This window comes from Chrysemys picta, chromosome 4, assembly GCF_011386835.1.
Source record: "Chrysemys picta bellii isolate R12L10 chromosome 4, ASM1138683v2, whole genome shotgun sequence".
Taxonomy (NCBI): domain Eukaryota; kingdom Metazoa; phylum Chordata; order Testudines; family Emydidae; genus Chrysemys; species Chrysemys picta.
This window is the reverse complement of record NC_088794.1, coordinates 91,397,010-91,423,850: the sequence shown is the minus strand read 5'-3', so window position 1 is coordinate 91,423,850 and position 26,841 is coordinate 91,397,010. Positions and strand designations below refer to the sequence as shown.

Sequence of the window (26,841 nt, the reverse complement as noted above, 5' to 3'; positions counted from 1 at the left end):
CTCCATGCATGACAAATTTATGAAAATTAATGACCTAACTTTCATATTGGTAAATTTGCATATAGCCATAGACACTTCATCTTCAAAGTGTGGCCTTACTGCTTGTGAAAGGGATTGTTTTAACATCCTTGGTAAAAATAAAAAACACTCTGCAGCAGGACAAACTTCCTACGACTTAGTGGTGCTGGCAGGGCAACTTTGTTTAGGGTCAGTTCAGTCTCTGTGGCCCTTGCAGGACTTTACCTGTCTGAATGGGCCAGTTATTATGAAGTGTGGTGACATGGGACAAAATTTGACTGAGGAGGTAGAATTGAGACCCACCAAATGCTCTATAGATGGGAACAACTTTGAATCCTTCTGAGTTGGGCTGGATTGGTGATCTCCAGGAGAGAGGCTGTCACTTGTTAGCAGCATCCTGAGGGATCCAGCTCTCTGATAGGTTCTAATGTTTCTTCTTCAAGAATAAGACTTGCTTTTTGGAAAGACAAGCTTACTAAATTCTGGTCTTTCTTTTTGGAGCTTACACACACAGGATCTTCTCTTCTCTGGACATATGGGCAAAGCTTCCCTCACACTGTACAATTAAGTAGCTCACACTGTTCTTAAAGGGACAGCTCACTAACAATACAAACCGTTCAAAATACACTAAAACAAATGTTGAACACAACATTCTAATTCATTTTTAAAGTGTTTTCAATATAAAATTACTAACAATGACTATTATTCCAGGGTCTTTACACTTAGGGGTCATTTTATATATATAGAGAGAGACTGACTGGGAGCAGCGGGTAGGGATAGCTCAGTGGTTTGAGCATTGGCCTGCTAAACCCAGGGTTGTGAGTTCAATCCTTGAGGGGGCCACTTAGGGATCTGGGGCAAAAATCAGTACTTGGTCCTGCTAGTGAAGGCAGGGGGCTGGACTCAATGACCTTTCAGGGTCCTTTCCAGCTCTATGAGATAGGTATATCTCCATATACCATGTTTAAGACTTACATAAAAATTCCCCATTTGGTGGAGGAGACAGGCATAAGCAGGATTTGAACCTGCAGACCTGTAATATGGACCCATTTCCTTCTGGTAGTAGAAGCAGGCTGTTTATCCTATATGGGTATGTATACACTTCCAGCTGGGAGTGCAGTTCCCTCTAGCTCTCATAGGGTGACCAGATGTCCCGATTTTATAGGGACAGTCCCGATTTTTGGGTCTTTTTCTTATATAGGCTCCTATTACCCCCCACCCCCTGTCCCGATTTTTCACACTTGCTGTCTGGTCACCTTAAGCTCTCATCAAGATAGCATGGTAAAACTAGTGTAGCTGCACTGGTGGGACGTGCTAGCTACTCTGTACCCACCTGAGTCCCTACATATTTATTCATACTTGGGGCTGCTAGCCCATCCTGCTGCTTGTGCTGCCATAGTTCTGTTTGTAGCATGCTAGGTCTGAGAGCTAATGTGAGTGTGTCTTCTTGAGCTGGGAGTTGCACCCTGAGCTCAAAGTGTAGACATAACCTCTGTGCACCCATATGTAGAGGGAAATGTAACCCACTTTGCCAGAGGTTTACAAAACTGTGTGTGCACATTCTGCAAATTTAGGGTTTTCATCATGCTACCTATTTAAAGGCAGTTGAAGTTTCCCCACTGCCTACTTCATCTCCAGCAAGTTCACTTTATTTGCCTCATTCAGTTGGATATTGGAAGCTACACCCTACTTAAGCACAGTTGCATTGTAGGATGAGTTTCAGTAATAGCATTAGTAACACAATAAAAGGAATGAACTCTCATTTTCTTTAATCTGGCTTCATGGACACACTAATGCAGTCTTCCATCTAACTTTCTCCCTTCATTTCCTTTAATTTATTTGACATGGATTTTTCTAAAACCAAGTAACACAGTAGTATTGTTCAAGTTTAATTTTTGAAAGGCTTTTATTAATAATGTAACAAAAAAAAATCTCTCACAATGCGATCTGCACTGCTTACTGTGCTAAATGGTGTAATGTCTTGTAAATTTCACCTAATTGCTTCCTGAGAGTAGTGCTGAGTTTTCAAACACCAAACTGAGAAGGACTACCAAATATCTTAAACCACTATTACTTCTTCTCTAGTGTGGGGATTTGCCTTGATCACAGCAACTGGTGTCAATATCTATGTAGCTCTATTGGACCAACTGCTAGAATAGTGCAAATTGCAGCTTTGTCTATCTAGAGCAGTTCACCCTGGTTTCAGAGTTTGCCTAATTACAGTTGGGGTTGCAATATTCTGCTGGCTGTAAGTGAGGCAGGTTCAGACTGCACCAGCAAAATATTTAATCCAGAGAACAGTGCTGGATTACCACCTAATTTTGACACTGTGCATGGACGTTTTGGTCTAGTCTGAGTGTAATTTGCAAGACTGGTAGGATTGTGGCTATTGTATGAAGCTGACCTGCTTTCTGAGAAGATCCAACTAAATTACTGTTAATTCCGATATATTAGGCTGTTGGAGGTTTAAGTACACCTCTACCTCGATACAGTGCTGTCCTCGGGAGCCAAAAAAAATCTTACCGCGTTATAGGTGAAACCACATTATATTGAACTTGCTTTGATCCACCGGAGTGCGCCGCCCCGCTCCCCCCCCCCCCCAGCACTGCTTTACCATGTTATATCCAAATTTGTGTTATATTGGGTCGCTTTATATCGAGGTAGCGGTGTATATCCAAGCCTATTGACTATGCAATGTAGGGAGTTACCTTCTCATAATTTTTCTGTCAGACTGTAAAAATCATGTCTAGAAACAAATAATGTAACTTTACATTTGGCTATATTAAAATGCATGTTGTTCAAATGAATACATTAAGCACGTGATCCAGGTTAGTCAGCATGACTCATCTGTCCCCTTGTTTATCCCTCCAGTTTTTGTCATCTGCAAATCTTAATAGCAATTCTGTACTCCAGATCATTGATTGCTATTGAATAGCATTGGACCAAGAACTATCGGATGACTGTTCTCTATTTACAATTACTTTTTGCAATCTGTCACTTAACCAGTGTCTAACCATTTAATATGGGCTGTTCTGGAACAATTTACATGAAGATGTGGTGGATTCTTCAGTTTGAGATTGGATATCTAAAAGACATATATTCTAAAAGATATGATCTAGCCGAATAAGAAGCGATGCATGAATTACTGGGTGAATGTTATGGCCTGTGCGTTGTTGGATGTCAGACTAGGTGATCATGATGGTCACTTCTGGCCTCAAAAATCTCTAGGACTTCCTGTTCACGATTAAAAGAGTAGCAAAATTGTAGGTTAGGGCAGAGGTGCATTGGGTAGAATTCTTTGGCCTGTGTGGGGAGGAGAGACTTTGAGGGACATAGGAGGAAACCAAAAGGAAGTGTTTCAGTGCTTGCCAGCACATGGTTTTAATTCTGGTACTATTAACTTGAGAAACAAATATAAAAATAGGCACCTTCTTTATTTGACACATATTGAATATAGTGTAATAGTACTAAAATGTTGCTACAGGAGCTCTTCAAAAATATGAAGCAAATATATGAACCTGTAGAATGCTCCACCTTATTGTATATTTCATTCTCATTAAATGTTAAGTTCTATATACATCAGAAAAAGTGGTGTTTGAAAACTAGTTTTTCAGTCAGCTTACCAGGTAGCTTGTACAGATCTTGCTGAATTGTGTTCACCAATTAAAGTCTACTCAAGGAGTGCTTCTACCACATGTGTCTAGTATATCTTATGAATCTCATGTAGCGTACAGTTCAAACTGATCCACCTAAGTTGGTTAAGTAAACTTTTTTGTGGGGTAGGGTTAAGGGGAATAGAACTGAGCAGTATTCTGCAAAACTGTTTGCAAATTTTCAATTTATTTCACTCTTCCAGAAGTAGAAAGGGCTATATCAAAATCAAAGTTAAAGCACAAAATGCATTCCAGTCTGTTTCAAAATTAAGCAAAAAACAGCAAACCAAAAATTTTGACATAACATTTCCTTCCTTACATCTGAAAGCATTTTATTGGGAAACTTTACAAACCAAAACCCTCAATGGGCATGCTTCAATTAAAAGTAATAGTGAAGCAAACTAGTTTCAAAGCATTATCTGTGTATTACTTGCCCCAGTAGTTTGGTTGGGGTGTTGGGGGGAAGGTGGCGCAGAGAAGAGTTATTCTACATCTAAATTACTGCATGCATTAATAGTGTTCATATGGATGGAAATTACTAACCTTATAAGATTTCCAGAGACACTGTACACTGCTTCCCCCTTTGTCTCCATGCACTTATCTAAAAAGAGAATAGTGTTGTGTTCATAAAGATTTCAGAGCCTGTCACCCAGATCTCAATTTGGTGTAGGGCTAAATTTCTTCTTTAATGACAGATTCCAGAAATAGCAAAATCTTCACACTTCAGCTCTATTTCTGTTAAGTAGAAAAAGTGAAATCTTCAAAAATTAAATCAGGATCTACAGGAAAACCGTATTGATGCAAGTATGATGAGATCTAGTGGGTGTAGGTTAACTGATATGGTATATGTGTGGATACATTTTTATGGATTAAGAGAAACTGTTCTCATTGCTGATGTGGAAGACTACAGTTGGTTAAAGTCCAAATTTGAGACTGATGTCTCAACTAACAATGTAGACCGGTGTCTTTCAACATTTCCACACTTCTCTACCCCTTTAAGGAGTCTGATTTGTCTTGCGTATCCTAAGTTTCACCTCACTAAAAAACTACTTGCTTACAAAATCAGACATAAATACAAAAGTGTCAGACAGCACGATTACTGAAAAATTGCTTGCTTTCTCATTTTTACCATGTAATTATAAAATAAATCAATGGAATATAAATATCATGCTTGCATTTTAGTGTATCGTCTATATAGAGCAGTATATACAAATCATTGTATGAAATTTTATTTTTTTGCTGACTTTGCTAGTGCTTTTTATGTAGTCTGTTGTATAACTAGGCAAATATTTAGATGAGTTGATGTACTCCCTGGAAGACTCTATGTACCCCCAGTAGTCCATGTTGAATACCTGTGTGGTGGAATAGAGGAGTACAATAAGGCCTTGTTTAAACCAGTGGTTCTCAAACTAGGGCTGCAGCTTGTTCAGGGAAAGCCCCTGGCGGGCTGGGCCGGTTTGTTTACCTGCCGCGTCTGCAGGTTCGGCTGATCGCAGCTCCCGGTGGCCGCGGTTCGCTGCTCCAGGCTAATGGGGGCTGTGGGAAGCAGCGGCCAGTACATCCCTCGGCCCGCGCTGCTTCCTGCAGCGGCCAAACCTGCAGACGTGGCAGGTAAACAAACTGGCCCAGCCCGCCAGGGGCTTTCCCTGAACAAGCGGTGGCCCTAGTTTGAGAACCTCTGGTCTAAACTATTCGTATTTTTAAAACCTTTTCCAATAGAATTTTTAAAAACCTTTCTACATGGTGTCTGGAGCCCAAACATTGCAATTCTGTACTAGTGTACAATAACAGTCTGAACAGTGAAAATCTAAGGGGGGGGGGGGGGGAACACCATAAACGAAAATCTTAAAATATTTTATTTCTAAGAAGCTACGGTGGAAATCACAAAATAGATAGGAATTTTAAAGTAACCTAATCTGATGCTCTCCCTTTAAAAGTGACTAAACTATACCACTGTAACTGGTACTATACGTACAAAAAAGTGTTCAACATGGTTTTACAATGTGTTCAAATATATCTCTATCAATATTTTAAAAGCTTGGTTACCATTGTATAGTTGTGTCCAAAGCAAATAGTAACCCCCAACTAAGTCTAACAGGTTAAAAGGCCAATTAATTCATGGGATGTTTGACTTGTTTGAAAGGATGCTGACCAATATTTTGATGACTAATTTTATGAAACATGGTTAAAGAAACATTACTAGTGCACTACTGTTCAAATATTTCCTTTATACTTGTTGTTGTTTGTTAGATTAGTGAATTAGAATTAAGAAAAATTACTAAAAGAAGTCAGTTTATTTTTACTGTCTTAAGTGAAGTGTAAAAGCAAAATACCATATGGGGTAAACTAGATACCTTCAGAATTCCCTTTTTATATATTCTTCAGTTTTCAGCTAATGTTTAGAGGATCAGCAGGAAATAATTTAGCTGTAGTAGATATAGCTTGAATATGCAAGTGTCTCTTGGTCTTCTCATGAAGAATTTGGCTGTGGTTCACTTTATGAAGGCTGCAGATTCTTATGTTTTAAGCAGCGGTGATGGCCTTTCCACAGGTAAGGAAAACGGTTAAAAAATCTCTTGACATGGCTGCACACGCATCTTTTGAACCTGTATCATATATATTTGAAAGTAATGAATATATTCAATAAATACATCTCTGCCAACCATACTGCTTGATATTTACAAAATACTGCTCTTCAGAATTAGTGTTTCAGAATTTTTGAGAATGGGCACCCCAGGTGTTTCTGTGATATTAGCCAGTTGGCATTCCTGACCTCAGTATTTCAAACTTGTAATTGCTGGTCCCTTTAGTGCTCATGTAATATCAAATGCTTTTTTATATCTGAAATAGAGTGGCTATATAATGAAGTTGACTGTAAAGTCTGGTTGCTTTAAGACAAAGATGGGATTTAAATTAGTGGTGGTAGATATGATGGAAAAGAAGGAGAAAAATGGAGAACTTCTACACCACCTCTCCAGGTAAAATACTGGAACTGTGCTGCCATGCTGATAGCCTGACATCTTATGTTGGTAACAGGCAACTTCAAAATATTCAGTCTTGAAAATCCTGTGATACCTCATCCTTGCAGTATTGAGATCATATTTACATTGGCAATGATGCTTCAGCGGAACAGCTGCAGTGCTGCAGCAGCACTGCTGTTGTGTAGACACTTCCTGCAGTGACGGGTTCTTCTGTCGCTATAGTAAATCCACCTCTCCAAGAGGCGATAGCCAAGTCTGCAGAGAAGAAGTCTTCCTTTGACCTAACGATGTCTATGTTAGGGCTTTCACAGCCCTGAGAGATGTAGTTAGGCTCACCTAACTTTGTAGTGTAGACCAGGCCTTAGCTTAGAGGGACTATTTACTGGAGCTGTAGAGTCACAAGCTGGAGCGGCATCATGATATAAGCATCGCAGAACACAAAGTTGCATCAACATGCAGTTTTATGCAAAAAATGTGGTAGAATATGTTAACACATCATGATTTTAGAGCATTCTGACTTATTACCCCATGCAGCTGATGGTAATGATGGAAGGTGACACAACACACTTATGCTGCTGTGCATATTTCTAAGAAGAAAATCTTGAATGACTTTGCCACAAAACTATCAGCTGTTCACTACTGTGCCTACCCTCTGGTCATTTCCCTGTTTGCTCCATTAAGGTTAAGTTGTGATACTATAACTCAACATCTGGTGGAGCCCCTCTTGGATAACTCATCTCTTGACCCAGTTGCTGTCTTCTCTCCCTTTTTCCCCCTGCTTCTCTTTTCCATCTTTATTATATGACTTTTCCGACTCTTCCATTTACCAGAAGACTGTTTTGCATCATTGTGCCAGCATTCATTTGTGTTGTCCGAAGTTGAGATGAGTGCTGTGGCAGCAGAGATGCCCGGGCTGATGGTGAATCTGCAGTTTTGCATATGCAAACTGTTCATGCAGTCAACTACAAAGGCAACTTCTTGAAAGCAACCTCACTTTGTCTCCTTGTTCCTGTTGTGGCCAGTCTCTTTACCTGCAGACGTGAGCACGTTTGTGGAGGAGGAGGAGTGGGGTAGGTGGTGGATCTGGAGTTCTTGCAGCTTCCCTCTCCACAATGAATCTTGTCCTTTGCCTCTCATTTGCTCTGCACCATGGGAGACTCTACTCTACTCTAAGGCAGTGGTTTTCAAACTAGGGTATGTGAGTTCTTATCTGGGGGTACATGAGAAAAATCCTGTAATGGCAGAAAACACATTTTATTTAGTAAGACTCGGCAATCTAATCATAAGTATATTTATGACCCTATCTCAGATGGGGGTATGTGGTGTACTATATTATTTGGAAAGGGGTATGCAGCCTCAAAACATTGAAAACCACTGCTCTAAATGTATGTCTACATTGCAGTGTAAGCCCAAGGTTTGAACTCCGGCTCAAGACTAATCCCCTTCCATCTACACACAAATCACGGTAACCCAGGGCTCAGATAGAGGGTCCCAGGTCTCTGTTCATCTTAGTAAAGTGGGGGGTGTGAGCCTGAGTCAAGCCAGGATCCAGGGTTCAAGCCTTATTGCTTTGCAGTGTAGATGTTAACCCTCTGGACTTATGCTCTGGGAGGCCATCAAAAGCATCCCAAGGATGACTTTGTCCTCTGGACAGTCAAGTTTGGTGGACAGTAAGGTGTTCTGACACTGCATTATGAACAAAGGGTTAGAGCAGCCACATTTGGGAAGGTGCTAGGAAATCTGAGATGTGGGTGGTTGGACTTAGTCAGGCCTCCCTTATGCAGTTTAGATTCTGGAGGCACAGGTTAAGACCCAGGGTACAACAGTTACTAGCCTGGGGTTACAAATGAGTGTAAAATCTCAAGCCAGGTTAACAAATCTAGGGTCTGTTCAGAAGAGTTCTGCTAACCCTGGGCTTACATTGCAGTGTAGAAATGGCCTAAGAGTCCTTTGAATTTTAATAGTTTGTCACCACATGTCATGAATTCATTATATGAAGTTGAAAATGTGGCATTACTGTCTGTTCCATTCTTTCATGGTAGTATCTTTCACTCCCTGCCTCCTAGGCATCAAAGTTCTTATTCTTGTTAGAAGTGTTAGTATCTACAGCTGCAGTTAAAAATCTTTTATAATAGTTAAATATTCCCAAAACATTTCTGTTCAGTTTTGGAGCAAATCTAGCTTTTGTCTTTTCCAGGATTTTTTTCTGTTTTAATTTTTTTTTTAATTTCTCTGCTGTCTAAGGGGTTGACTAGATGAACAGTTTTATTGCACTTTGAAATGGGAATAGATCAAAGTGCACTAGGGTACTTCTAGTGCATGGTAGCAGCATCCACATGGACAGTGTGCAGCATTCTAGTATGTTGCAGATTTATGCCCCAGCTTGCCATGCACCAACTAGTCGTCTAGAGGACCCCTTAGTTTATTTACCATATATTAAGAGACACTACCCTCATAGTCTGTTTTCAGAGAATTTATCATTCTTAAGTACATAAGTGACATTGAAGATAATCCAATGACTTTAAAGATGTCGAGATCTCTGTTCATCTTAATAAAGTTACCTCGTAGAAGCATTGTGGTTCTTTGTCCCTATAAGGGACTATTTTTGTCTGTCCAAGGCAAAACCAGTCTTATTCAGTGGTAATTAATGGAATACAGTAAAGGGGTGCACTTACATCACGTGAGCACCCCCAGTTGAATGTGTGCCTACAGTTTTTCTTCAATTTTTTTCCTTTGCTCACAGTACCTCCCCGTCTGTTGCTGTGCTTGTTGGGGGGGTCTTTGGTGCTCAGCCCTCTGGCCAAGTCACACACAGTTCATGTTGAAAACAAACAAATCACTTCCAAAATGTCCTGCAGCCCTCCCCAGGCTCAGTCCTTTAAAAGTCCAATCGGGTCCATCATGGTACCCCTCTGTTGGCAATGTCTCTGTAGCCCTCCCTGGGCTCAATTCTCAGCCTGACTAACAGGGCCTATCTTAGTACCCTAGTAGGCCAGCTTATGTGGAAAGGTTCCTGCTCTGGGGTGGAGCAGCACCCCCAGGATTTCCTCTTTGGACGCTCTTTGCCTGTCCTTTAGTCCTCTGACCCCAGCTCGCCAGCTGGGTCAGTCTCAGTTCAGCCCTTACAGTTCCTGCAGCCAGCCAGGAGCACCGCTTGCTCCCTCGGTCCCTGCCAGTAGATGAACTCACTCTGTCCCTGCAGCTCCTTTTTATATGAGCCTGCTGAGTCCTGACTGGCTGCTCCCTGCAGCCTCTTTCATGATTGACTGCGTCCCACACAGCTGCTCTAGGCAGATTGGATGACTTCTCCACTTCCCTTTTCTGGGGCGGGAGATGGCAGGGCCATGAAGCGTCCAGCAGGCGGCTTTAGGGCCTAATCCACCCCATCACAAATACGAAGAAGCTTAATTGGCCTGTAAACTCCCTCCATCTTTGTGATCCATTGTCATTTGCCTCAAGTACTGTATAGCATAAACGTGCTAAATATCAGAACAGGAGTACTTGTGGCACCTTAGAGACTAACAAATTTATTAGAGCATAAGCTTTCGTGGACTACAGCCCACTTCTTCGGATGCAGTGGGCTGTAGTCCACGAAAGCTTATGCTCTAATAAATTTGTTAGTCTCTAAGGTGCCACAAGTACTCCTGTTCTTCTTTTTGCGGATACAGACTAACACGGCTGCTACTCTGAAACCGTGCTAAATATTGACACTAACATGATGGACCATTATTTGATAGAAACTGACATAATTGTAAAGCAGAGTGCACTCTTCTTCCCCTCCTCCCCCCCACTTTGTACTTCTATTTGTGAAGCTACATTGGAGAATCACAGGAATCCACATTTCTTTAGAACTGTCCCCAGCACTATATTATAATGTAAATTGCCTATCTTAATTCTTCAAACTGTTATATTATGAATTACCACCTGCTACTTTATGCACCTTTTTCACTTTTAAACAGTACTATAAAAACAAAACCAGCAGTACTTTTCTGGAGAGATTCTAGTAAACTCCATGTATTAGACAGCCTAGGATCTTTAATTCTTTTCCTCCCTGCAAATTTCTGTTGCCATTCCTCTTCCATTTGAGCTCTTCACTACAAACAAGTGCAGTGTGACTTTACCTTAATGCAGGCAGGTAACCTAGTTAGTGGGAACACAAGTTGAAATACTTACGGTAGGGTGTCCTGGCCATGTCTGAACCTTTCCATAGCGACTACCTGCTGCCATATGGTAAAACTCAACTCCCTGAATATAGCCTCTAGTTGCTGAAATTCTGTGACTAGAAGGGTTGAGCTAAGTTTTCATTGCCCAATTAATGCCATTCCTGATAGCCTATCTGGGTTGTGTGTGTGTGTGTGTGTGGGAGGGGGGCAACCCTATTGCATTTCCAGCTCTTGAGAGAAGCTAAGGTTCAGGATACTTTTACTATAACTAAAAATATAGAAATGCTCAGGATCAACAAATATTTATTAATGCCACAGCTTGAGTCATCATGAATACATCATTACTGAACTATTGCTGGGCCCCATAAATCTTAATTTGCTGGGTGACATTTTTATCAGCAATGTAGTAGTAAAGATAAGTAGCAGAAATAATGACTCAGTTTTTCATTTTTTCTTTGGCCTGTAACATAACAAATGTCTGGGGGGAGGAATCTTTTCTCTCTATGATGCTGGCCATTTGCTGTAGCTGAAGTATTCTGGGTAGCTTGAGGTCCCTACATATAAACTTCTTTATTTGAAAAAGAGATGTAATGCTGCAAGGCTGTTCACAGCCACAATATAAAAACAACTTTACATACTGTTTTGAAACTTTTAACCCAGACAGTTGGTACTAACATGGATGCTAAACTAAATTACTTGAATCTTTTTATTAGCAGAGTGCAAGTGCTTCTATTTTTCAAGCTGTGCGTCTCTTAAACCATTGGCTAATATCAATCACTGGAAGGTATAGATGCTTTTAATCCTTTCAGAATAAGTGTTTTTTCTTGGCACATATGGGTTTTAGTACTGTGCTGGTTAGGACTGATAAGGAAATTTTTGCACAGATTGTACAATTGATTCCAGATATCTTAATACCGTAACAAATGCTCTCACGTTGGTACTGCAGGGCAGAGCTTTCTGAGGGATAAAGTGATAAAAATGTTTCCTGTAGATGTTCATGAAACTTGACTCATGCAGTTAAAATTTTTCTAATGTTACTGAGGCCACTTGCCTTGTCCATCCGCAGCTGATGCATTGAGACAGAGGAAGTACTAAGTCAGGGGTCGGCAACCTTTCAGAAGTGGTGTGCCGAGTCTTCATTTATTCACTCTAATTTAAGGTTTCGCGTGCCAGTAATATATTTTAACGTTTTTAGGTCTCTTTCTATAAGTCTATAATATATAACTAAACTATTGTTATATGTAAAGTAAATAAGGTTTTTAAAATGTTTAAGAAGCTTCATTTAAAATGCAGAGCCCCCCAGACTGGTGGCCAGGACCCCGGGCAGTGTGAGTGCCACTGAAAATCAGCTTGCGTGCCGCCTTCGGCACACATGCCATAGGTTGCCTATCCTTATACTAAGTTATCTGATTCTGTTCTGTTTGGCTTAGAGGATCACAAGGGTAATTTGATCAGAAATAACTGATAGGGGAGTGGGTATTGCTAGTCTCTGACTTTTGACTTCATCAGCAGTCTTGGCCAAAATTACTCCTGACCAGGGTTAAGAGGTCTTGGTGAGGTTAATGTAAAGACTGCAATTTCACTTCACTTACTGGCAAGACTGCCAACAGTGAGGAGCTGCTGGTCATTGCTGGATTCTATGAAATTGTCTGTATCTTTTTATATTTAACTTATTGTTCTTGAATATATGGAAGTTTAAGGTGCCTAATACGGTAACTTTCTCTACAATTTAAACGAGTTAAATTTATTTTCAGAGATCCCTTATACTTTTTTGAATATTGATTCTCGTATCCATTCCAGGGAGCTTCAGACCACCTCCAGACTCACAAATGGAAATGGCATAATTGCGTAAATTCACTAGTAAAAATTGTGCATTACCAACTATTTCTATGTTGCCACTCCCCATAAAAAGCTTAAAAGCTTATAATGCAGCAAGCAAGACAGAATTAGAAGAAGAAAACTTACTGAGAGGGAAAGTTAGGAAAGCACTTTATCTACAATTCTGTTTTTGTTGGGTTGACTGCTTGAAATCTAGCCAGTGTGGATCTAGTTAAGCAATTCAGTGTGGTGTGGGGTCAAAGACCAGAAAAGCAGTAACTGTTCTGAAAAGTAAGTGAGCTTCACTGTGCTGCTGCTACTTAAATGTTCCTGGTAAAACTTTGTGTAGTCCTTATGATACGCAATTGCCTCTGAATAGAGCATTTGAAAGTCTTCAATTTCCTTTCTTCAAAGGATTGTTTGATCAAAATATTAAAATTGTTAACCAGTGGTCCTCAAACTGTAGTTAGTAGGGTGCTGGCTGATAAATGTTGGTGGTCCTCTTCTCCCTAGCTGTTAAAGATGTTCAAGCTCCTTATGCCAAATGAGAACCTGGACGCCTATAAAACCAGCTTTATTAGGAGCTGTTGCCACAAATGGATCCGCACTAGCAGAAGGAGCGGACTTTCCAAGGGGCAAAGGAGCTGTGAAGGATGTCCAGGGGAGTAGGAACAAAAGTAACTATATGGCTTAGCAGCATGTACAGAAGGGAGAGGAGCTTTGGGAGAGGAACATTCATAATGTATTAACGACAGTTAAAATACTTCATGTAAGCAATTGCTGTAGCTTCCACAGGCATGTCTTGTGAATGACTGGAAGGGAGAAAGGTCATGGCTTGGAGCCCTGTGGGGCACTCTACTCAAGCTTTTGCTATGTTGAAAATTGGCCATGTATTTCTTCTTTTTGTCTTAACCAGTTTGTAATATGTTAGTATTCTACCTTATATTCCATGACTAGTTTTCTTAATAGTTTCTGTCAGAGTTTTTGAGAGTTAAATATATCAGTAATAACCTCAAACCCCCAGTTTGAGAACCCCTAATTTAGTGCCAGCTATACCCCTAGCTGATCTCAGATTATTTTGACATGCTCTTGCTGTGTTGCAGATGCTTATACAGTACTTAAATAGAACCTAGTATGCATGTCAGTAATCTTTAATTGCTATTTCATTTGTTTTCAGTTTGGAACAGGATGGGGGTATAGTTTCTAGCTGGGTTTGTAGAAAAATGACACCAGGCCAGTAGTCTTCATGTAATTCAGGAATCACAGGGTCAGGAATAGCTTTGGAGCTTGTTTCAGACTATTGGAGGTAACTACTATAGGCTCTTGGGTGGATGGAAGCAGGACTCCCAAATGTTTTTTGTTTTTCAGGGAAGTATCGCTAAATCACAGTGTGTGTATTGAGAGAGTGAATGCCCATAATAGACATTTTTTGAGAGCTGGGGGTTTAAAGTAAAATATGGCACCAGGATGGTAGGATATGATGATTATGGAAGCCATTTTTTCATAGGTCGCTTTCAGATTGTGGCTAGGTATGGTGCTCAACCCCTGAAGAAAGAGGAGCACTGCACGAACTTAGAGGAACTAAACCTGTTTCTGAGAGGTTCTTTCCTTTCTCTGGAGAACAGAATACTTTGTGCTTTGACATGTAGGTAAAACTTAGTGGTGACACGATCTGTGTTATGGTAGTGCCTAGAGACCCGCCACCCTCAACTGAGATCGGGGCTCATTGTAGTAAGCAGTATACAAACATGTAGTAAGACATGGTCTCTGTCCCAAAGATCTTAGAAGGGCAGAAGAGGTGAAATAACTTGCCCAAGGTCATACAGGAAGTCTGTGGCACAGTTATGGCTAGAACCCAGGGCTCCTGAGTCTGGGCAAAAACTGTACCCAGTGGAGCAGTATTGATTCTATTCAGTCCTGAATCCGTGCCATGGAAACCCCTGCAAATTTGAAAGGACCAATGACAATTTTAAGGTCTAAGTATCTAGTTAACAGGGCTAGAAACAATACTACAGAATACCATTGGAAAGTAGATTCTAGATCTTCAGTTGGTGCTAGGGTGACCAGATGAGAGGAAGAAAATATCAGGCAGAGGGGGGTCCGCCGGCAGAGGAAAAAAAGCTGAGTGCTGCTGCTGGCGGAGTAAAAAAAAAAAAAAAAAACTGTGGGCGGAACGAAATATCGGGATGTCTGGTCACCTTAGTTGGTGCATATCATGTTTCTAGTCCTGGTGACTTCAGACCTTACAGTAGTAACAAGAGTAGTGCAGTATCTTGCCTTGCTACCAAATTCCAACTTGATTTTTTTACTAGCTGCTGTAGCAAAAAACAGATATGCCTAGAAACTAGTGTTTTATACAAATGTAAATTCTAGCTTTCATAGATTCTAAGCCCACGAGGGACCATTATGACTATCTAATTTGACCTTCTGCAAAATGCAGGCATAGAGTTTTGCACAGTAATTGCTGTATTGATTCCAGTATCTTGTAATTGAACTAGTGGATAGCTGTATTTCGATAAATACACAAACACAGTATTGTCAATTATGGTTAGTCAACACAGAGCTAATACAACCTAAAAAGAGGAAATGAAAAGTTAAAGCAACCAATAGTGCAGTGAGGGTAGATAAGATACTTCTAGAGAGAATACAGTCTTCAGCCGAACAGGGGGAGAGCTGTTTGGGAAATGCCTATCTGCCTTGGTCTAGCCAGGCTCTCCTGCTTATTTTTCCCCAAGCTTGAGCCTAGGATCAAAGGGGACACTAAACTTTTAAGTACTCTGTACTAGAGAGGAAGGGGGTGAGTAGACAGCAATGGCTGGAGGTGAGATTTGATCACACTGAGAATCCTGCCAGGGTTGTCTTGTCTCTCCAAGCTAAACAGTAAGGGTATCTGGGCTGAGTGGAAGTTACTTAAACTTCATTCTTTTTTTGCAAATTTGGGGCAAGATTATTGTGCAAGCCTTTTTTGTTGTTTTTAACCTATTTCTCTGACTGCTGTGTTCCTGTTGATGAATAAATGTTTTGAAAAAGCTGAATTGTGTTGCTGCATACGTTTTCTGGTTACAGAGCTCCCAAGAGAGAAGGCTTCTGTATGGAGCCAAGCCAAACTGGCCCAGTTACAGAAGTCATGGTGAAAAATGAGTGCTGAAGCTTAGGGATTCAGTTTATAGGTCTCTGGATTCCCCTTGAGTTAAGTGAGGGCCCAGGCCTACCATGAGACTGCAGAGGAACACACACAGTAGCACACCTTGTGATCCATGACTGTTAAAGATACTGTCAAAACACTACATCTCAGATCATGCCATGCTTCAGAAATCACTTTTTAGATATGTACACTTAATATACCAATTGGTTCTCTAAAGTAGATGCTGTAATTTGGTCCTGGGATTTTAATACACCTCTACCCCGATACAACGTGACCCGCTATACCACGAATTTGGATATAACACGGTAAAACAGCGCTCGGGGGGGTGGGGGTGGGGTCTGCGCCCTCCGGCGGATCAAAGCAAGTTCGATATAACACGGTTTCACCTATAACACGGTAAGATTTTTTTGGCTCCCGAGGACAACGTTATATTGGGGTAGAGGTGTACTCTTCGATGTAGGGATGTATTTTAGAGTCATTTGATTATGGAACAAAGACTCAGACTACTGAATTGGGTTTTTGTCTCTTTTGAGCATCTGCTGTAGGATTTGTAAATGTAATGGTAAACTCCGTTCTAAAGCCCCCCCCCTTTTTTTTGGGGGGGTGGGGTGGAATGTTTATTTCCCAACTAGATCTCTACTACATCAGGTGAGAGCTGGGAAGAACGTTGTCTCTCTAGTCAGAGCTTTTTGTTTCAGTGCTTGTCTAAATACAGAAATTGCACCAATTTAAATTCTGTTTCTAAATCAGTTTACTTAAATTTGTTTAGCAGTCTTGTGTTATGCTGTTAAAGCAATATTTGCTGGTCTTAGATCAATATTTGCTACTTTTAAACCAATTTATCTTAGTTTGGCTCACCGAATTAAGCTAAATTGATATAAGGTACTTTTAAACCTCTGGCATTATCTACGGTGGGGTTTTGCCTTGATTGCAGCCATTTGTGGCCACCATTGGGGTAGCAGCACTCATGTATAGGCTGGCATAGCTGCTATGTGTACTAGTGGTGCTCCACTGTAATAGACAACCACAACTCCATGGATGATGCTGGGAAAACCAGGTGCTCAACACTTCCAAAATCAGGCCAATTATATTTTTTAGGATTAAAATCACTTTGAGATAGCACCTCAGATGCCCGAAGGGCAGAATGTATGTATGTATTCATGAAGGAGGCACCTCTACTGGCTTATGAATATAAATTGGTGCTTGTCCTATTTAAATTAGGCTTCCACTTGAAATGGCTGGAAAGAAATCTTGCAGTGATATCAGGGTAGCAGGCATTTGACCAAGTTTGGTAGGCATCTGGGAGTGGAATGGTAACTCCAGGCAACCAATTCTTGAAAATTTGCTCCAAAGGTAATTGCCTAGACTGGCCCCTTGAATATCTATTACTCTTGGGGGAATACTGCGCATAATTTATGTCTGCTGTAGATTTCTTTGCCTCCCTGCAGAAAAATGACTTTCTGACAGGGAAGCAAAGGGAAGCCACAAGAGTGGCCATGCGACCCTCACCAGCAATATGTTTCGGGGGCCCGGGGCAGCCAGCGGAGAGGTAAATCACTGTGGGGCAGGAGGCCGGATTGGGGAAGACCTGGCTGGTGGCTCCTATCCTGCGCCAGGCTCAGCTGCTGTCCCAGCTAGGCTGGGAGGACAGTACTTCCTCTTCCTTTGCACGGCATCCAGGGCTGGGTCAGACCAACCCGCAGATTTCTCCCCCAGCTGAATCAGGAAACTCTGCAAACTTCCTGTACCCATCGCTCCTCAGCTGCAGGGGAGGGATTCCTGTACAGGGAGCTGCTCCCCCATCCACCTAAGCTAGGGGTTACCATATCTATTAAATAAAAAAAGAGGACCCTCCACGGGCCCTGGCCCCGCCCATTTCCCCACCCCCGCCCCAACTCCGCCCCTTCCTGGCCCTAACTCCGCCCCCTCCTTCCTCCCACTCCCAGCCATGGGAAAAGGGCTGCCCGAGCGCTACCGGCTTCACGGTTTGCTGGGCAGCCCCCAGACCCTGCGCCCCCGGCCGGTGCTTGCCCAGCGCAGCTGGAGCCCGGGAGGGGAAGCGCCCAGCCGGGGGCGCAGGGTCTGGAGGCTGCCCGGCAAACCGTGAAGCTGGTTGCGCTCGGGCTTCGGGCAGCCCCCTTGCCTCCGGACCCTGCGCCCCCAGCCGGGCACTTCCCCTCCCGGGCTCCGGCGGCGCAGGGTCCAGAGGTATGGGGGCTGCCCAAAGCCCGTAGCGCTCGGCTCTTAAACAGAGCCGAAGAGTCGGGGAGGAGCAGAGCCGCTGCGGCTGGAGGCTCTGCTCCTCCCCGACTCTTCGGATCTGTTTAAGAGCCGAGCTGCCCCAGCGCTACCGGCTTCGGGCAGCCCCCCTTGCCTCCGGACCTGCGCCGCCGGAGCCCGGGAGGGGAAGTGCCCGGCCGGCGGCTGGGGTCCGGAGGCAAGGGGGCTGCCTGAAGCCCATAGCGCTCGGGCAGCTCGGTTCTTAAACAGAGCCGAAGAGTCAGGGGAGGAGCAGAGCCTCTATTTTCCCGGACATGTTCGTCTTTTTGGCAATTCCCCCCGGACGGGAAAAAGAGGACATATGGTAACCCTATCTAAGCCCCGTGCATCCAGATCCCCTCATACCCAGACCCTCCCGTCGAGCCTCACCCCTCCAATGAGCCCTACTACCCCAGCATCACCCTGATGAGCCACCCAGATTCTCATCCCACCAAGTCTCAACTAGCTATATCTGGACCCCCTACTGAGCCCCCCCCACACCCATACCCCCCAGCCGAGCTCTCTCCCCCACACCCAGACCCCCCTGCTGAGCCCCAATCACCTTCACCTGGGCCCCCCTGCAGAATCCCTTTACCGTTGCACCCAGAACCCCCCAATAAGCCCCTGTGCATCCGGATCCCCCACTAAGCTGCCTGGACCCAGGTTTCCCCATATAGAACCCTCTCAACCCACACCTGGATCCCCCCACCCTAAGCCTCTCCACATTTGGATTCTGCCTTGCTGAGCCTGCATGCCCACATCTGGTGCACCTTGCACAGAGGGTCTAGGGTCCTGGGGTGTTTCTGGGGCAGGCCTGGTCCTTGTGCTGTCAGAGTAGGGTGCAGCCTCACTGCTGAGTCCGTGTCCCAGGGGGAGCTGCACAGTGATCTCCCACATCTGTGCAGCCAGTGGCCTTTGCCCCCGAATGCCATGGTGGAGCCTCCTCATTTGTTTGACAAATAAAATTTGCAGAATTTTAAAATATTGTGCGCAGAATCTTTACTCCTGAGGGCATTCTGCATCAAACAAATTAATCTATGTATGGATTTAGGTGCCTTGTGTTATGACCCAAATTCTGAAAATACGGTTGTGTATGTGTTTTCTAAAAACTCATTCTTTAGTTTTCTTTGGCTTTGATCCTGGAGCTTAAGACCCTTCTGGCAGGGAGCAGTTAAGAAAAATAGCTATACAGAGATGGCTGTAAGGTTGTTCCTTGTTGAATATATCTGACTTCCAGATGCACAGACCTAAGGATAAATTATCCAGGTCTGAATGTATTCTTTAAAGGATTATGATTAAGGCTATGTTTTAGTCACAGGTATTTTTTTACTAAAAGTCATGGACAGGTCATGGGCAGTAAGCAAAAATTCATCGACCGTGACCTGTTCATGACTTCTACTGTATACCCCTAACTAAAACTTGGGGGTGGGATGACCAAGGGGCACCCTGGGTGCTCTGGTGGGTGGCTGGGGGGCACCCTGGGTGGGGGGGGGAAGGAGGGTTGACAGGGCTGGCAAGCTCCCTACTGGGCTTTGCGCAGCTCCCTGGAAGCTGCTGGCATGCCCTTACAGCTCCTAGCGGAGGGAAGACCGGGGGGCTCCGCGTGCTGTCCCCGGCCATGAGCTCCGGCTGCACAGATTCCATTGGCCGGGAACTGCAGCCAATGGGAGCTGCAGGGGCGTTGCCTCCAGGCAGGGGCAACATGCAGAGCCCCCTGACCCTTCTGCGTAGGCACTGCAGGGACATGCCAGCCCTTTCCGGGGGAGTCCCCCCAGCTAAGCGCCTCCCAAGTCCTGAGCCCCCTCCCACACCCAAACTGCCCCATGACCTCCGTGACAGACACGGAGCCTTAATTATGATCTAGCCATTTCCTGGCATGCAAGCCTCTGCTGTGATGATCTCAGCCCTGGTTTGATCTCTATCTGTGGACAAAAATGAGTTCTTAGAGTGCTTGCTCATGTCCATTCCACATTAGGTGTGTGTGCACCACGTGCACCATTGCCTGAGATTTTTCCCTCAGGGATATCTGTCAGGCCAGCTCTAGTGACCTCTGGAGTTGCGTGCTCATGTGCGGGTATAAGGGGTGCTGCCCGCCATATACCCTCTCAGTTCCTTCTTGCTGTTCTTGATGGTTGCTGGAACGACCCCTCTTGCTTTTGCAAGGCTTTTTCCCAATGGTTTTTGGACTTTGTTTCTTAGCTTTTGTTTTAAACCTAGTTTTAATGTATATAGATATTTAGTGTAAATCGTTATTTTAGATAGGTCCTATCATCGAGGAACTCTTTGCCCCTGGGGCTGGGTTTCAGGTCTTGTGCCTCCTGTGGCAAACCTATGCCCGTGTGCAACCTGCACTCCAGTTGCTTGAAGTGCTTGGGAGAAACCCTCGTGAGGGACAAGTGCCAGATCTGTCAGGACTGAGAGGGTGCGTGCTTGTTGGCATTTCTTATGCTGGCACATGAACGTGCAGCTCCAGAGGTGGTCTGACAGATATCACAGAGGGAAAAACCTCCAACAGCGTACACGGCGCAGAAACCTAACGTGAAATGGACGAGAGCAATACATCTCAAAGAACAACAGTTAGGGAAAGTTGGTAACCATTTTTTTTAAAGACATGTCAACTCTAAGAATCTGGCTTTTTTCCAGGGGCTGTAAATTGGGAACCCCTTGTTCAAATGGCCCCAAATTTGGATTGCTGAACAAACTCTGGGCAATCTGAGTAACTGTGCAGATTTTAGAACACTTAGAATTGAGCTGTATACAGAACCTTAACTTTAACAGAGCTGGTGCTCTTCTATAGTGCAGCACTACACAGGAATAAGTAGTAGACTATAATCAATATAGAATATTTCCCTTTGCTGAATTAAGACCAAGAAATATAACTACAGTAGAACCTCAGAGTTATGAACACCTTGGGAATGGAGGTTGTTCATAACTCTGAACAAAACGTTAAGGTTGTTCTTTCAAAAGTTTACAACTAAACATTGACTAAATACGGCTTTGAAACTTTACTATGCAGAAGAAAATGCTGCTTTTAACCATCTTACCTTGTCAATGCTTTTCATTTAAATTAAGGAAACTTTTAAATCTTTTTTTAAACTTTCCCTTTATTTTTTTTAGTAGTTTACATTTAACACAGTACTGTATCTGTTATTTTTGTGTGTCTACTGCTGCCTGCTTGTTTACTCCGGGTTCCAACTGAGGTGTGCGGTTGACTGGTCAGTTCGTAATTCTGATAGTCTACTGTATTGAAAACAAACATCAGTGTCACAATTCAGAGGCATACCATTTTGGTTCCCTTCAGCAGCAGGAAACAAGAGCATTCTCCACAACTTGCATCAGATTAAGCAATGTAACCACGTTTCCAGCCCATAATAATCTTTCTGGACAAAAGAAATAGCCAGAGAATAATGTCAATTTCTTCTCCTCTTTTACTCACCTCTGCCCCCTTTTACTGCCTCTCCTTCCACACCTTTACTATTTTCCTGGCAAGCTATTTTGTAGGTTTAAGGGTGTTAACTTTTTAATGGAAACGCTGGCATTTGCACTAGGAATGAAGATCTTATACGTTTTACACAGTGTTGCAACGTTGATATATACTTGTCTGTTGATAGTAAGTGCACTGTTAACAGGAACACTTCCTCAAATGGCTTTCTAACTAAGCAGCAGAAGGTATCCCCGTGAACGTTTCAAAGTCCATCAAATGTGGAATGTGTGCAAAACTCACTTCAGGAAAAAATTTCTATAAAACCTTTGTCCTGCTCAGTTCAACACCTCCCACCTCTTAGTGGATGTAGCTATATTATAGAACATGTTTAGCCTGCTCCGTTTGAAGCAGCCAACCAAATTAAAATAAACTAGCATGTCAGTCTTTCAAATCCTCACTAATGTTTTACATCCTTCACCTCTACATAGTCTGGCTAGTAAGACTTACTGGCTTTATAATTACGTTTTGGCTTTGGATGTAGAAGTTGTACCTTGATGTTAGAATACAGCTCTTCAGGGAAGACTGGAAGTAATCTGAAGAAATGTGATGTCAGAGGATTCCTCTGGCAGTCTTTTTTGAATTAGAGGATTTGGGCTGTAATCAGGATGCTTTTCTTATGTGCGGGAACTGTAACAGGAACTCACCACTTCCTTTGGGAATTTTTTTTCGGTTGGGTGGGATGAGAGAGATTACTAAATAATGCTACTTCTTGATTAATAGAATTCTCTCACTTCTGCAGCTGAGTGGAGTGGTACTAGTCTTATTTCAGTGAATCTTTCAGTAAGACTTCTGAGAAGATATTTTAGGAGCTATCTGACACCAATAAGTTGTAGCTGTGTTATGGTGTACATGGACTTCCACATAATGGCTTGAAAATGTTGTCTAAGGCCATATCTACACTTAAAAGCTTACAGTGGCACAGCTGTACTGATACAGCTGTACTGCTGTAAGATCACTTGTGTAGCTGCATTATGCCGACGGTGGACAGCTCTCCCGTCAGCATAATAAACCACCTCAATGAACAGCGGTAGCTATGTCAGTGGGAGAGCGTCTCCCGCCGACATAGTGCTGTACATGCCAGCGCTTATACTGGCAAAACGTATATCGCTCGGGTGGGTTCCCCCCCCACCCCTGAGTGACAAAAGTTTTGCCGACATAAGTGCTAGTGTAGACATGGCCTAAGAAAGCTTAATCATATTCTGCCTATGATAAGGTGACTGCCATAATGAAACAGGCTTTCAGACAAATGGAGGGGAGCTGCCTTAGACAAATTTAACTAAACTCAGATGAAGGGATTTTGAATGATTTATGTATCTAAATCATCAGAAACATGATTTACAAGTGGTGAGCTTTCTTTTCTCTTCCAGTGATATAAAACACTATTATGTAGTACATTTAGTCATACTGGCATGTCCTGCAATTGAATAGCCATGAATGTTAAACCTTGAAGGAAATAAGGGAAAGTACAAAGTAGTATGCTTTTACCAGAAGGAGCAGCTACTCTATTCAGGCAGTAGAACATAGTGACAAAATGCCCATTGGAGCAGAAAACTGACCCATTTACTGTTGATACAAAACTAAGAGGATCAGCTGTAAGCTGGCCATTTATTTTTGAAAGAAAGCTGCACGCTTCTTTTGCTTAGTGTAAAACTACATATTTGGGCGGCAAGAAGTATTATCGCTTTATATATTTAAAAGCGGAAGCTAAAATTTTCAAACCTGGGTGCTTAAAAGAAGGCTCCTGCAATCCATTTTTAAACATTCCGCTGATTTTTTTGTAAACAAATATGTGGTGAATGCTTACAAAAATAGTGAAATCAGTGACACAATGTCCTTTTAATAAATTTTGACTATTAGCTTGCAAATGTTAGATTACAATGCATTTAAAGCCTTTTACCCTGGACATGGCTATATGCATATGCTATACTTTGGCATAGAACACTTCCTAGGAGTTTTACTAATAAAACTAAGCAGAAAGTGTCAATGGATACCTTGGGCAATCTTTTTTTGCGTTTTCAGGAAACTGTTCCAGTAATATTTTTATGCACTTTCTTTAGGCTACTATAAGCAATCTTTCAAAACACTCCTTCAGACTTAAGTATTATTTCTACAATACAGCTGCTGGTTAAGTGAAGTGTTGTCTGTACTGATGGAATCTTAATCCTGTTAGAAACTTGCTGGGGGTTTATAGTTGTGATTTCCCATTGGAAGGAAATAATGACTTTGCTGGCTCATGCAAGAGGGAAGAGGACACCATCTTCTCCTTTCAGTGAGCCTTTCTTAAATGTATAAGTAAAATGTTGGATTTTCCTTACTGGATTGATACTGATTCTTGGCTAAAGACAGTCTTTCGGAAACATCAACTACTCTTCCCACTGATATAAATAAATAAATAAATAAAATGATACTGAATGAAAATTAAGGTTGAGAGGCAAATGTTTCAAATGATCAAATAGTTTTATCTTCTTTCCAGGCTCAGAGCTTGTCTTTGGTGCACGCCTTCCATGGTATATCTTCGCTGTAGAGCAGAGGTCTCAAACTCAATTTACCTTAGGGCCAGTGCCAGTCCTCAAATCTTCCCAGCAGGCCAATAATGTCACCCATGCTGCCCAGAACCCGCCCCCCAGGTGGCGGCAGGCGAAGCCAAGGGAGAGACCTATCCCCAAAATTGCTTGAGGCCTGCGGGTCACATTGGGGAGGTTCTCAGGCCGCAGATGGGAGCTGGGCCGGGAGTTTGAGACCCCTGCTGTAGAGAGAGCCTGGGTGATTGGCATCTGGGTCTGAGCCTAGCCAGGGTGCGAGCAGCCGCATTGCAAGGCCATACGTGAGTTACTGCTTTTGCTTTTGCTTCCTCGCTGGTGCTGCGTTCTACTTTGTTTGTTGCCAGGACTTTTAGGGGTATATTGTTATGCATCCGAAGAAGTGGGCTGTAGTCCACGAAAGCTTATGCTCTAATAAATTTGTTAGTCTCTACGGTGCCACAAATACTCCTGTTCTTTTTACCAGTGTGAGTGAAAGTGGATCCCAGGCACTAACCTAGATCACTACCTCTGCTAGCTAGCCCGGGTTGAAAGCACCACTTAATTCCACTAAATGTTTGTTGTGTGTGGATGGAAGGAGGGCTAGGTGCAATACACAGGTAAGAGCTCTAACTGCAGTAAAGACATCTTCAGTTGTCAGTCCACATGGCATGGATATATTTTTGACCAAAACCTACTTTCTATCTGTTCTGTATAAACACTGCTGACACAGAAACCAAGGATCCTTTAATGTTTTGTTAACATCTAACCACTCAGATATAGATTATTATGTAATGCTCTAAAAAGCCAAAATTATATTTAAGTAGCCCCTCCTCTAGGATACAGATACAAATGAGAAATATTGGTTCCTACGTGTTTTGGATTGCTAGTGTGGTATCATTCATGTTTCCATCTCAGTGTTGTGTAATTGCGCGGATTCATTCAATAGAAATCACTTGCTTTCTTTCTCAAGCGCTTGGCTATCTTTAAGATGTCTGGGAAATAAATTAATGCTGCTGTTGATCATTACACAGATGGGGAGGATGTTCTGAGCTGTACTTAGAACAGTTTATGAATATCCTGCAAAGTTTTCTTCCTGTTTCCATTATCTCTTATAGACATTTCACTATGAATGAGTTCTCTTCAGACTTCAATATGAAACGCAATTTTTAGCATGCAATTAAATAGTAATTGGTGCTAGCAAGGGTATTTCCTGATTATTTAATGATGGGCTAGAATGAAGTGCTCTCAATCCAGTCAGTCATTACTGACCAGGAAATGCCTAACCTAGAGTTGATTTATTGCAGTTACCTAAAATGTTTTTGACCCAGTGTCTGTTTCAACAGTATGCTCTGAGGCATTTGCTTTTAATGGAATCTTGGTCTAGTGGCTAGAATAGAACTGGCAGTCACGTACAGGTGTTGTTCGTTGTTGCCCAAGATCACACACCTGTAGGATAAGTCACTTCTCCAACTGTAAAATGGACTATTTCCAAAGATGAAGGCTAAACTCGGCTACTTTAAATTGCTTTTGGATCCTCAGATGGATGTTACCATATCCTAGTCTTTTCCTAGGTGACTTGTATAATAATCATTAGGAAGTTGGGATTTCGTTCTAAATGATGTGTACTGTATAGTGTACTTTAGACTGGGTTTGAGGAAGTTTGAGAGATCTGATAACTTTGAAAGATGAACACATTAATTCTTGGGAGAGCTTGTGTTTTTCTGTATTTGCCTAATGGTTTAGCCTATAAATATCACTTAGAAAAGATCAGTTGACAGGTGCTCCAAATCCTGACATATCTAATTTACAAACTGAGGCAGTGTGCAGGTGTCCTTTCTACTGCTGATAGAGGTTTATAGCACAAAGTATTAAACCACTGCTCTTTTGTTCATGAAAGTGGGCAAATATATCCATCAGGCTAGACTGCTTGTGGTCAAGGTGGGGGAGAAGAGCATTTTAAAAGAGCTTAGTCAGCTTGTCTTTGACAAAGAAGTCAACTTGCTGAGCTCCTGTAAAGCATTAACATCAGCATTCTGATATGATAGGTGAATTTGTTTGCTTTGGAGTCTATTAGTGAACTTATTTTAAGAAATCTTGCAGATTAAAATATTGGCAAGGCTAAAACAAAGCATTGCTTGGGAACAGCATCATCAATTCCTTTCATACTACAAAAAGTAGTATGGCATGCCCCTCGGATGGTGGTGGGGGGAACCTAGATGCAGCAGGGGTATATGCCTGTTGTATTCAGGCATTATTCTGGCTTTCTGTTGGTACCAAAGCACCAAACACTTCAAAGACACTCCCAAAATAGACTGATCTGCCTAATATGTAGCCTGTCATAGCTAGCCTGCCTTATACCCAAAGTATTTTTATTACAGAGGTCATTTCTTTTATGTTGCTACATGTTAAATAATTACATTAGTTGGATTTTATTCTTTAAAGTGCATGTTGTTGGTGTTGATTTGTTAGGTGTTAATTGAAAAGTTTTTTGTCTTTTTACTACTCCAAAGTTAGAAGCATTTTTTTTAAATGCTAGGCTAAATTCAGCAGAAACTGATAAACCAGCTCCCACACTTGCCAGATAAAACTTACCATAGAGTTTATTTTTCAAGCCCTGGATTTACTGGCCTCAAATTGTGGTGTGATAAGCATTTGTTAGTACTCTGTTCTGGGTCAGGGTTGCTCTGACCTTGTTTTTCTTGCGAAGTAGTCTTTACACCACTGCTTACTTTGACCAGATGAGCAGTGTAAGGATGGGGTGTTTTCTGGTGCAGGCCCGGTCCTTACGCTGTGTCAGG

At 42.5% G+C, this 26,841-nt stretch overlaps 1 protein-coding gene across 20 annotated transcripts in view; it reads left to right on the top strand.

Moving 5' to 3' along the window:
• Nucleotides 1-26,841, top strand: part of NUMB (NUMB endocytic adaptor protein) — a 126,563-nt gene that overhangs the window by 28,461 nt on the left and 71,261 nt on the right. The window lies entirely within an intron of this gene.